General features: G+C 36.6%; 1 long non-coding RNA gene across 1 annotated transcript; it reads right to left on the reverse strand.

The window, feature by feature from the left end:
• Positions 1 to 5,660: 5,660 nt before the first annotated feature.
• LOC142172067 (uncharacterized) lies at positions 5,661 to 8,189 on the reverse strand. Its single transcript, XR_012701556.1, has 2 exons — positions 7,596 to 8,189; positions 5,661 to 5,939 (listed from the first exon to the last, which is right to left on the reverse strand). It is a non-coding gene; the product is annotated as an uncharacterized LOC142172067 (long non-coding RNA).
• Positions 8,190 to 10,570: the final 2,381 nt, after the last annotated feature.

The raw sequence follows: 10,570 nt of genomic DNA on the forward strand, positions 1-10,570 counted from the left end.
ATCATATAGTAAATAAAGCCAATTAATGCAGTTATTTTAAGCTCGAATTCTTTAAACCCTGAACCAGTGGTTCTGGGTTACAGTGGAAGATAGAAACCACTTAAGTCCCCTGCAGAGTCGCCAGAGCTGTCGCACCTCCTTTTTTCCGCACCCGCGGGGCGCGTGGGGAGTTTTCTCCAATTGAAGGACAGTCGAAACGGGATTTATTTAATTATTTCAGAGTCGCCACCTGGGAATTTTAGGCGTCCCAAGTCACCAATTTTAATCCCTGAATCGAGGAGAATATGACTCTGTTTATTATTCTGCGAACCAGAAATCCTGAATAAGGAATTCTATTAATCCGGAAGAAGGTGTTAGGCATTTCCGAAGGTGTTAGGCATTTCCGAATTTCGTGGTTCTAGCACGGTCGCTTAACTGTTTTTATTATTGGCTTAATTATCTTGATTTTTATTAAATATATTTTTATTACGTAATTTTAACTACCGCTTATACTTATTGTGATTAAGGACCCTTCTTTGAATCGAATTACGTGTACATATATTCGTGTTATAAATCAAAAAAAATGCGGAATTGTGTCACGCGTACGTGTACACAATAACTTTTGATAATATATTTATTAAGCAATCATTTTTCGAGATTGTGTTGAATCAAGAATATTTGTTTTTCTTAAATATTGAACCGCACATCGCGGGTTTTTATGAAATTAATTTAACGCCTTTGAAAAAATCCTTTTATTAAATATTCGCTCGAAATTGCGCGTACGCATAATCCGAATTTTGCTTTTTTAAAAATATAATCAGGGTACGCGAACGTATCCCTAATTGCGCAAAATATTTGTAATGGTTTAGGGATTTTCCACAAATTGTTTATTATATTCATATATTTCTTTTATGTGAAAATCATGAGAAACTCCCATTTTAGAGGCCTATAAATTCTTTGAAAAGAATTCGCAATCTATTAAAGGATGCTCGTCTATTATGATTTCCGAATATAAGTTATATTCATCCAAGACTATTCAAATTCAAAATAAAGAATAAGAACATGATTAATACTATTCTTCACAAATACAACATATATACATATACCAAAGAATGAGGGACATATGAAACTCATAAAATGATTTATGAAGGGAAGAAGTATTTTTGAACAATTTTTATTTATTTCTTATTTAATGCAAATTCTATTTCTACTTACCATTGATATAAGTATTGTAATTTATGCTTGTACACCTCATTTTATTCTCATATACTTGTGCTTTTGATCTAATTGGCCTAATTGTTTGGTTAATTTATTTATGAGGGTGAATAGGCATCAAGTTGATAAGAAAAGAATTATTATACAAATTGATTGACAACATTGCCTTACATGCAACGTATTTGTATATCTTGAAACATTCATAGCATTTTAACATCATAATGAGCCATAACAACTCAACTCACCATCCACTAATGGTTCTATAAATACCTGTTATCATACCACATAAGAACGTACAACTTATATCATTCCATCCATAACTAAATCAAGTATAAGAATAAACTAGCAATATGGTTTTGATATTTTCACTCTATTCTAACAACGCCACAAGGCCTAGTTAATGGCCAATCTTTATGTCATGTTTCCTACCTTGACAGTTCAAATATGATTAAACTAATGAGATGAAGGGCTAGCATTATTACAAAGCTTTATACGAACTTTCAAAGTAAGACAATTAGCTCATAGCTATCAAATTGAATTCACTACTAATTAACTAACATGAAACAAAAAATGAAATTTAAACTGATGAACTTGGACAAATGGAAAACAGAATTTCAATTCAAGCTTCATTGATGAGTCATGTTGAATCTCTTTCCAACTTAAAATTTAAAAGACATGTACCTGAAAATGAAGGTAGAAGGAGTAAATTTCAGCAGTAGCAGCAATAACAAAATCAGTAGAATGTACCGATAACACAGCAAGTCTGAACAAGAATAGGATCCGAGGAGCCCAGATGCACAGTAACAGGATTTTTGGGAAAAAAAACTTTCAGATTTAATCCAAGTAATATCAAACAAATAGACCCGGACAGATCCAAAGAAAAGTATGTTTCTGATTTTCTTTTCTGTTTCTATATCTGTTTCTGTTTTTCTTTTTCCTCTTCCTCTTCAGATTCCAAGAAGAATCTGATTTTTCTGCTGGGTTTTTCTCTTTTATCTCACTCTAGGTGTATTTTTCTTAAATTCTCTTTCAAAATATGTTATGAAGTCTCTCTAAACTCTCTTCTCTGTCTAACTGAAAACTCTCAATCAGATTTTTCTTCTTCCAAAATCTCCTAAAATCTCTCAAACTCTCTTCAAGTTTTTTTTTTCATTAAGCTGTCCAGCTCCTGTATTTATACAGGGCTGGTCCTATGCTTTTTTAAGTGCTTCTTGGACCCCTTTCTTCTTTTAAAATAGAAAGTTCCATTACAAACTACTTTTTAATACATTAAATGATCCTATCCTGATTTTAATCAGCCCATTACCCTTTGTTCCCCATTATTACTCATTAACTAATAGCCATTATCACTCCACTATCAGCTCACTTTTATATCATATTACCCTCACTATTCTGTCCAAAAATATCCCATATTTTCTACTGTAATTAATGTTATTACTGTCTTAAATTCAGAATTTCACAATACAGATTTTAAAATCTGTTTAAGCAGCTATAACCAATCCTAAAGTTTGGACTGAATTCTGATTAAAAATGTAACTCCTAACACAATTACATTCAATCAAACATTGGTAGAATCATACTGAATTCAGAACCAATCATCATAGCAACATATTACACTGAGTTCAGTAACTGAGCTTTAACTTTGAACAATAAATCAAACAAACACAGGAGCATTGTCAATATACTGACAATGCCCTGTTCAGAAAACAATATATACACATCATACATTTGAAATTACTGATTTGCAAACAAACATGATTTAATTGACAAGTATTAATCAGTAGACTATTTACAACATTTGTCCATAATCAGTCTAAAACAATAGAAGCAGACTGTTTTTATTAGCATTATCATAAATGAGAATTCATAATATAACTAATCGACGAACTTAATCGAGTCGATTACTTACATTATGAACAATCACAACCAACAGAAACAGTTTCATATTTTGATCATATAGACGGGCATGAGACAAAATGACAGAATTAATCAAAACAAAAAATATAAAAAAAATTAACAAGTTATTAAAACAAACAAAAATACATACAGAATATGCAAACAGAAATAGAAAAGTACCTCTGAATTTTAATCAGACTCGAACTCAACTCGGCTTCGGATTTTGTTTGAAATCAAACAGACCTTAGTCGAAGTATTTTCCACTGAAAATACTTCGACTAAGGTCGATTAAACCTCAATCTTTATTCAATCTGAACGGAATCCAAAAGTTTGGTATTTTTAGGGTTCTTGAAAGTTTGATTTGGGATTTAACCATTTCTGGTCAGATTCGAAGAGAACCAAACATGATACAAGGGTGAGGGTAGCCTAGGGGTCATTTGGTGTCAGCTTAAAACAGATCTGAGTTTGTTCTTGTTTGGTCCGAATCTTCAAAAGAAGATTCGAGAAGCTTGGAACTGATTCGAGCCAAACAAACAATAGATCCATACTCAGGGTGGTTAGGGGAAGCTATGGTGTCGATTTGGGGCTGTTAGGTTTAGATCTAAACTCGGCTCGAATCTTCAAATGAAGATTCGAGAACCTTCAAGCAGATTCGAGCCAAGTGGCTAGCATAACTGGATAGAGGATGTTCAGGGGGTTCTAGGTTGTTAAGGTGGTGACCGGCGGCGTTGATGCCGCCGGGTTTCAGGCGGTGGGATCCTAGGGCGGCTAGGGTTAGGAGTGGGGGTTTGGGGGACGATGATGAACAGTGTAGGAGGGGGGTGTTTAGTTTGGGGCCGGGGTAGGGGTCTGGAACTTATATAGGGGAGGGGTGGATTGATCTTGACCGTTAGATCAATCAGAATGAGTGGCCAGGATTTGTTCATTAAACCAAATGATGTCGTTTGGTTTAATGCCAGGGTCGGGCTGAGTTGGGGCGATGGGTCGGGTAGAGGGTTCCGGGTAAGGGTAGTGTATCTCAGCCGTTGAATTGATCTAATCTAACGGCCCTTGATGAATGATCACCAAACGACGTCGTTTGGCGTAGCTGAATTGGACCGGTACCTGGGCTGTTTTGGATTGGGCTGTGGGGGTGGGTTAAAATGTTTTGGGCCTGATTGTTTTGTTTAAGATTTGGCCTAGATCCGTTTTACCCACTTAATTTCTACTTCTTTTAATTTCCTAATTAAATTCCTAATTATTAATTTCTTAATAAAAATAATAAAAACAAAATTACCCTTACAAAGATAAATTTCCTATTAATACATAGACAAAACATTAATCACACACTGAAATATTTAAAAATAGAACTATTGCATATTTTTGTGATTTTATTTAAATTATCTTTTAAATACATAGTTAAATCCTATATGCATGCAACATGTATTTTATTTTATTTTTCATTTTATTTATGACAAAGTAAACATTTATGGTCATAACACAAATATTTAACACCACGCAAATTCAAAAATTACACAGTAAAAGAGATTTATTTTATTTTTTTGATTTTATTTTGGAGTAGTTTTTCGTAAGGCAAAAATCACGTGCTCACAATGCAAAAATGTCACCTAGCAAGATTTTTTCAAATCTTTTGTAACAAACACACATGCTCTCACTCAATACTCACAAGCACATACACACTCTTATTTTCTTGCTATCAATTAATTCCTATACCTATGCCTATATATCTTCCACTCATTCACACAGTTAAGGGGGTCACACACATAACAAAATAGGGGGAGCTGGAAGGAAACAAAAGCAGAGAACACGAGAGAATAAAAGGGGGATTTGTAGAAGAAACAAAAAATGAGAGAAGAGAGATTTGTAAAAGGAACGGATAGAAAAAACACAGTATCCTTATCCAAAGTCCAGCCATAAACACTCCATTACAACACAAACTTCAACCCCAAAAGCCACGAAAATCAACCATGAAACCCTGCAAAATCACCTAATAAAGCTATCCAAACACAGCAGAAAACGCAGCAAAAGATCTAGCAAACCCCAACAGTTGGGCTTCTCTGTTCCACTCCTAAAATCTATTATGAAGCCATGTAAAATCATTTCCGCTAGGTCACTGCCTTGTCAGTGTTTCGCCGGCGTTTCACCATCTCCGACCAGCTCTCTTTCACTATAAAATGTAGCAGTTTCACCTTCATTAACTATTGTTGTTCTCTTAAGTTGAGCTCAGTCTGTCAAGGTTGTCGAGGGGTCCGGGCGAGTTTCTGTTTGGATTTCCGTTATCGAACTTCATTTTTAAGAATTTCTGAGTTCACAGAGGTCCGTTTCTCGATCTCTTTTCATTCCTGCTTGCTCTTTGTTAGCTTGTTAAATAATATGAAATGCTTTCAGCTCATTAAATACCTCTGAATGTGTATTGTTTGCTTTTGTTATGTATTGTCACGACCCAAAATTCACTAAGGGTCGTGATGGCGCCGGACAGCACTGTCAGGCGAGCCAACACTAAATAGCTAAAAATTTCTCGTTTTAATATTTTTAAATTATTCCTTTTTAAAATATTAAACAATTAATAAAGAATTCCACTAAATAAATAATGAAGTCTTTAACAAATTTTGACACTGAATAATCCCGTTGACATCCCAGAACCCGGTGTCACAAGTAAATGAGCAATTTCTAGGAAACAATGTAATACAATAACTATCCGGAATATAAATTGGACAGAAAAGAAAATACAATACAGTACTCTGAAGGAGACTTTGCTGGTTGCGGGTTGCCTCAAGAGGTGCAGCTCATCTAAGTCTCCGTATCAAACATGTCGTTGCGCCTGACTAGGCCAATGGTCATACATGTGCCTGTGCAACAAAAATGCACAACAAGTGTAGTATGAGTACAAAAATAACGTGTACCCAGTAAGTATCCCATCTAATCTCGAAGAAGTAGTGATGAGAGGTCGACTTCGATTCTTATTAGTGGTCCAATGATTTCAAATGCAGGAAAGAAGTGAATAAATATGAAACAGAGTAAGCATATGAAAATAAACATGTATAAAATACGTGGTACAATTCTCTTCTTTGCAATTACACTAAAGCTCTCAACTAGCATGTTCCCTCCATAACCGGGGCATATATAAAGGTATACTAACTATCATAAAATGGTTGTCATAATTCAATTCAGGGAAAGATCCTTAGATACCCTGGCTTCTAGCCAAATGTTATGCACGAGTTCCATAAGAGTGGTGTGTGTGTGTGTGTGTTGTCACACCTCCTTTTTGCGCGCCCGCCCCGAAGGGTAAATGCGCGAGGGAGTTTTTCCAATTTAAGTGACAATATTCGAAATGAGATTATTTATTTAATTCAGAGTCGCCACTTGGGAAAGGTTTGGCTTTTGGTGTCCCAAGTCACCGGTTTATCTTGAATCCCAATTCGAGGAAAATATTCGACTTTCCAAATGAAGTCTGCGAACCAGAAATTCTAAGTAAGGAATTCTGTTGACCCGAGGGAAGGTGTTAGGCACCCCCGAATCCCGTGGTTCTACCACGGTCGCTTAAATTGTTGTAATGGCTAAATATCTGATTTTTATACATGTTATGACTTGTGTGCTTTTATTAAGTTTAATCCGCTTTTATTATTATTTTTTAATAGAAATGCAACGTCGTGAAAACGTGTCCCGAACCACGTTACAATCAATGCACCCGTGGTTGTCAACATATTTCGACTTCGTTGGGATTTGGATTTGGGTCACATAAATGTGCACCCTGATTTAGGAAAAGTAATATTATTAAAAACGTGCCTAAAGAGACTAACACGTTATTATCTTTGAGGAAGGCCGTGAAATTCGCTTAAACGGCCCATCCCAAATTTTAAGTATTTTTAATATATACATTTATGAGGGCCCCGGAGTTTGTGCGTTTTATTTGGCGAGGCTCGTCTCATTTTATTATTTAAAAGGTAAACCTAAGACAACTGCAATTTTCTACTTTGCGAGGGCCATGGAAAATTCAACTAATGTAATAATTTTAATATAAAATTCATTCTTATGTTACTACTACAGTAACCAAACGTTACAAGAAAATATCAATCCGAATTTTAAGCCTACTCTTCTTTATCTGTTAGTTTAACTCCATTAATCTAAACCGATCGACTCAAAGTACAAAACAAAATAGCATATTAAATTATTTCCTAGAGTAATTATAATAAAACCAAATGAACAAACAAACATTAAAAGTTATCAACCCACAGGTGAAGCCCTATAACAGTGTAACATAACATATGATTTAATATTCATCACTGTCATTAGCTTGAAGCATAAGCATAACAAAACGCAGAAGCCATAACTGAAACAAACATACGAAAGCTCGAACAACGGGGCTTTGGATCTTTTTCAAAACGAGATTAAAATACACTGCATTAGAACTTAAATGTAGGACAGAATAACAAAGATATTGTAGTACTTTGAACATCCAACAATAGTCCTTTTTATTTAAGAAATGAAAGGAACCGCAAACATACCTCGACAGCAAAATGAATCAACAGTCACGAATTACAACACGAACGACACGACCATGACGGAACCTCGAACGGAATTGAACTGAAAACCTCTCACGTCCCTATCACCATTTTTGCTGTATTTTTTTTTCACTGTCGGGCAGCACAACGTCTCGAAGGAGTGGTGAGGGACTGGTGGAGCTCAGGCGTGGGGGGTGCTGGTAGGGTCATTGAGGACGGGCAGTGGTCGGAGTTGGAAGGTTCAGGCTATGGAGGTCGTTTGGGAAACGTCGTTCAGGGGGTCGTTTTCAGCTGGTCGTGAGGAGAAAGAAGAAGGAGATACGTTGGGGAGGGGGTGTTCTGCCCGTGTATATCCGCGGTATATCGAGTGTATATCGAATGTATACTCTGTCCGCGTTTCTGGGAGGGGGTGTTCTTTGGCAATGGAGCTGGGCAGTGGTAGGGTGTTTTGAACAAGATGAAGAGAGGAGGGGGGCGGTCTCCAGGTGTGTATGGTTTTTCTTCTTCTCCAAAAATGGAGAAGAAGACCAACAGTGGTGGTCTCTTTCTTTCTTTTTTCAAAAAATGTCTAAGTCCTCCTCCCATGTGCTCCATCTGTGTATATGTAAATGTAGGGTATTTTTATATGCTTTTTTCTCTCTTTTTTAAATCTAAGTGGTCCAATTTTAAAAGCCTTCCCATGTTACTTTGTCCATGTGCTCATGTTCTTGTGTTTTGTCTATGTCCCCCACGTGTGTTGGGCTCGGATTGTTACGGGCTAGGTTCGAAAATTAGGCCTAAAAATGGGTCGTTTGAACCCGAATATTATTCTTTGCCCGGAACCGAGAATGAAAACATGAATTTATTTAATTAATCTTACATAAGCAAAATAACTATAAAAATAAGACTGGCAATTAAAACGAAACTATTTTTATATTTTTTATAAAAATAAGACTGACAAAATAATTTTAGTTTTTTTTTATATATATATATAAAGATAAAAATATAAAGTATTATTTTTGTATTTTTTAAAGTTTATGAGAAATAAATAAACTAAAATTTATGTATATTTTTTGCAATTTTCGTTTTTGTGACGAAAATAAAGTCAAAGAGTCAAAATAAGCTGAAATAGCTACATTAAGGCTAAAATAAATATTTATGTGCTAAAATGTGAAAAATTTGGGGAGGGACAAAAATCACATGTCAACAGTTGAAAACTTCAAGTTTGTGCCCAGCAAATTGAACAAGTAAGTCCATAATTTGCCTGTGAACCGTGCATCCCTATCACTAACAACATCCTCTGGCATCCCGAAATGCTTCACCACATTTTTGAAGAATAATTTTGCAGCAACTTTAAAGGGACATTCCGTTGGGGTGTGGTACATAAATCCTGTCGAGGCAAACGGCCCTATCCCATAAGAGTAGTAGAAGGGAATACCCTGCTCGCGAATCATACATGCGACGCGGTAAAATATAAATTTAAGGAATCACCCCGCTCACGAATCATACTTGCGACGCGGTCAAATATAAATTTAACATTGAAATCATATCTCTTTCTTGATTCTTTTCAAAATAAGGAAAATTCAACTTGTAGCTTTCTAAGGAAATTACCCCGTTCGCGAAACATACATGTGATGCAGTTGCACATAGATTTCTTAAGCTATTATAATATTCCTTCAATCCTTTTCAAAAATATGAAATTCAAATAAAAACTTTTAAGATCTCAAATTCCTCAATTTCAACTCTTTTCAAGACATTTACTTAGCAAGCTCAATCTCGCTTCTTCTCAAGGCAAACAATAAACATAAATCAACAACATTATTAACAAGGCATGGTATAAACCTAAAACTACTCAGACATAGGCATAACTAGTAGCTACGTACGGACTCTCGTCACCTCGTGCGTACGTATCACCCACAAATAGAGGCACATATTAATTTAGTTCACCTATGGGGTTAATTCCCTCTTACAAGGTTAGAAAAGAGACTTACCTCGCTCCGAAGTTCCATAACCGGCTTCCAAGCTCTTCTGACGACTCAAACCGATGCACAACGCTTCAAAACTAGCCAATAATTATGCAAACCCATTAATTTATGCTCAATTACTCTTAATAATCAAATTTATAACAATTCCTATCCCCGATCGAAAAATTGACAAAATTGCCCTTGGACCCACATGATTTTTGAAGATAAAGTTTACCCATAACCTCACGAACTCAAATATATAATTTACTGCCAATTTCGTACCCAAATCGTGGTCAAAATCTAAGAATACCAAATTTCTAGGTCTTCCTCAAAACCCCAAATTTCTACTAATTTTCATGTTAAAATCTATACATAATCAATGTATTTAACTCATAATAAGTGGGAATAACTTAACTTGCCATTGATGATAAAAAAAACCCCTCTTGAAACCCTCAAAGAATCGCTCAAGCCAAGAGAAAATGAAAGAAAATGGGCCAAATCCCGTCTTAAAACAACTCACTGGCCAGCACTGCCCTTCTTCGTGAACGCGGAAATGCCCTCGCGTTCGCGAAGCACAACCTGCTTCAGCCCCAAATTCTCCTCATCGCGTTCGCGGCCCAGTGATCGCGTTCGCGAATGCCAGCCACCCTAACCCTACTCGTTCGCGGTTCAGGCCTCGCGTTCGCGTAGGCCAACGACCTCAGGCCCAGCTCCCCTCTTTCCTTCTACGCGTTCACGTAGCCAACTCAACCCACCCCTTCGCATTCGCGACCTCCACTTCGCGTTCGCGAAGGCCAAATCCAGCCGCCTCCCACCTTCTTCTTCGCGAACGCGGAACCCCCTTGGCGATCGCGAAGAAGGAAACCAGAAACAGAAATCTGCAGCAACAACACAGCCTGAAATGATCCGAAACCACCTCAAAACACACCCGAGCCCCCCCCCCCCCCCGGGACCCGTCCAATCGTGCAAACTAGTTCCATAACATCACACGAACCTGTTCGAGGCCTCAAATCACATCAAACAACGCTAAAACTA

This window comes from Nicotiana tabacum, chromosome 1 (genome assembly GCF_000715075.1).
Source record: "Nicotiana tabacum cultivar K326 chromosome 1, ASM71507v2, whole genome shotgun sequence".
Classification (NCBI taxonomy): domain Eukaryota; kingdom Viridiplantae; phylum Streptophyta; class Magnoliopsida; order Solanales; family Solanaceae; genus Nicotiana; species Nicotiana tabacum.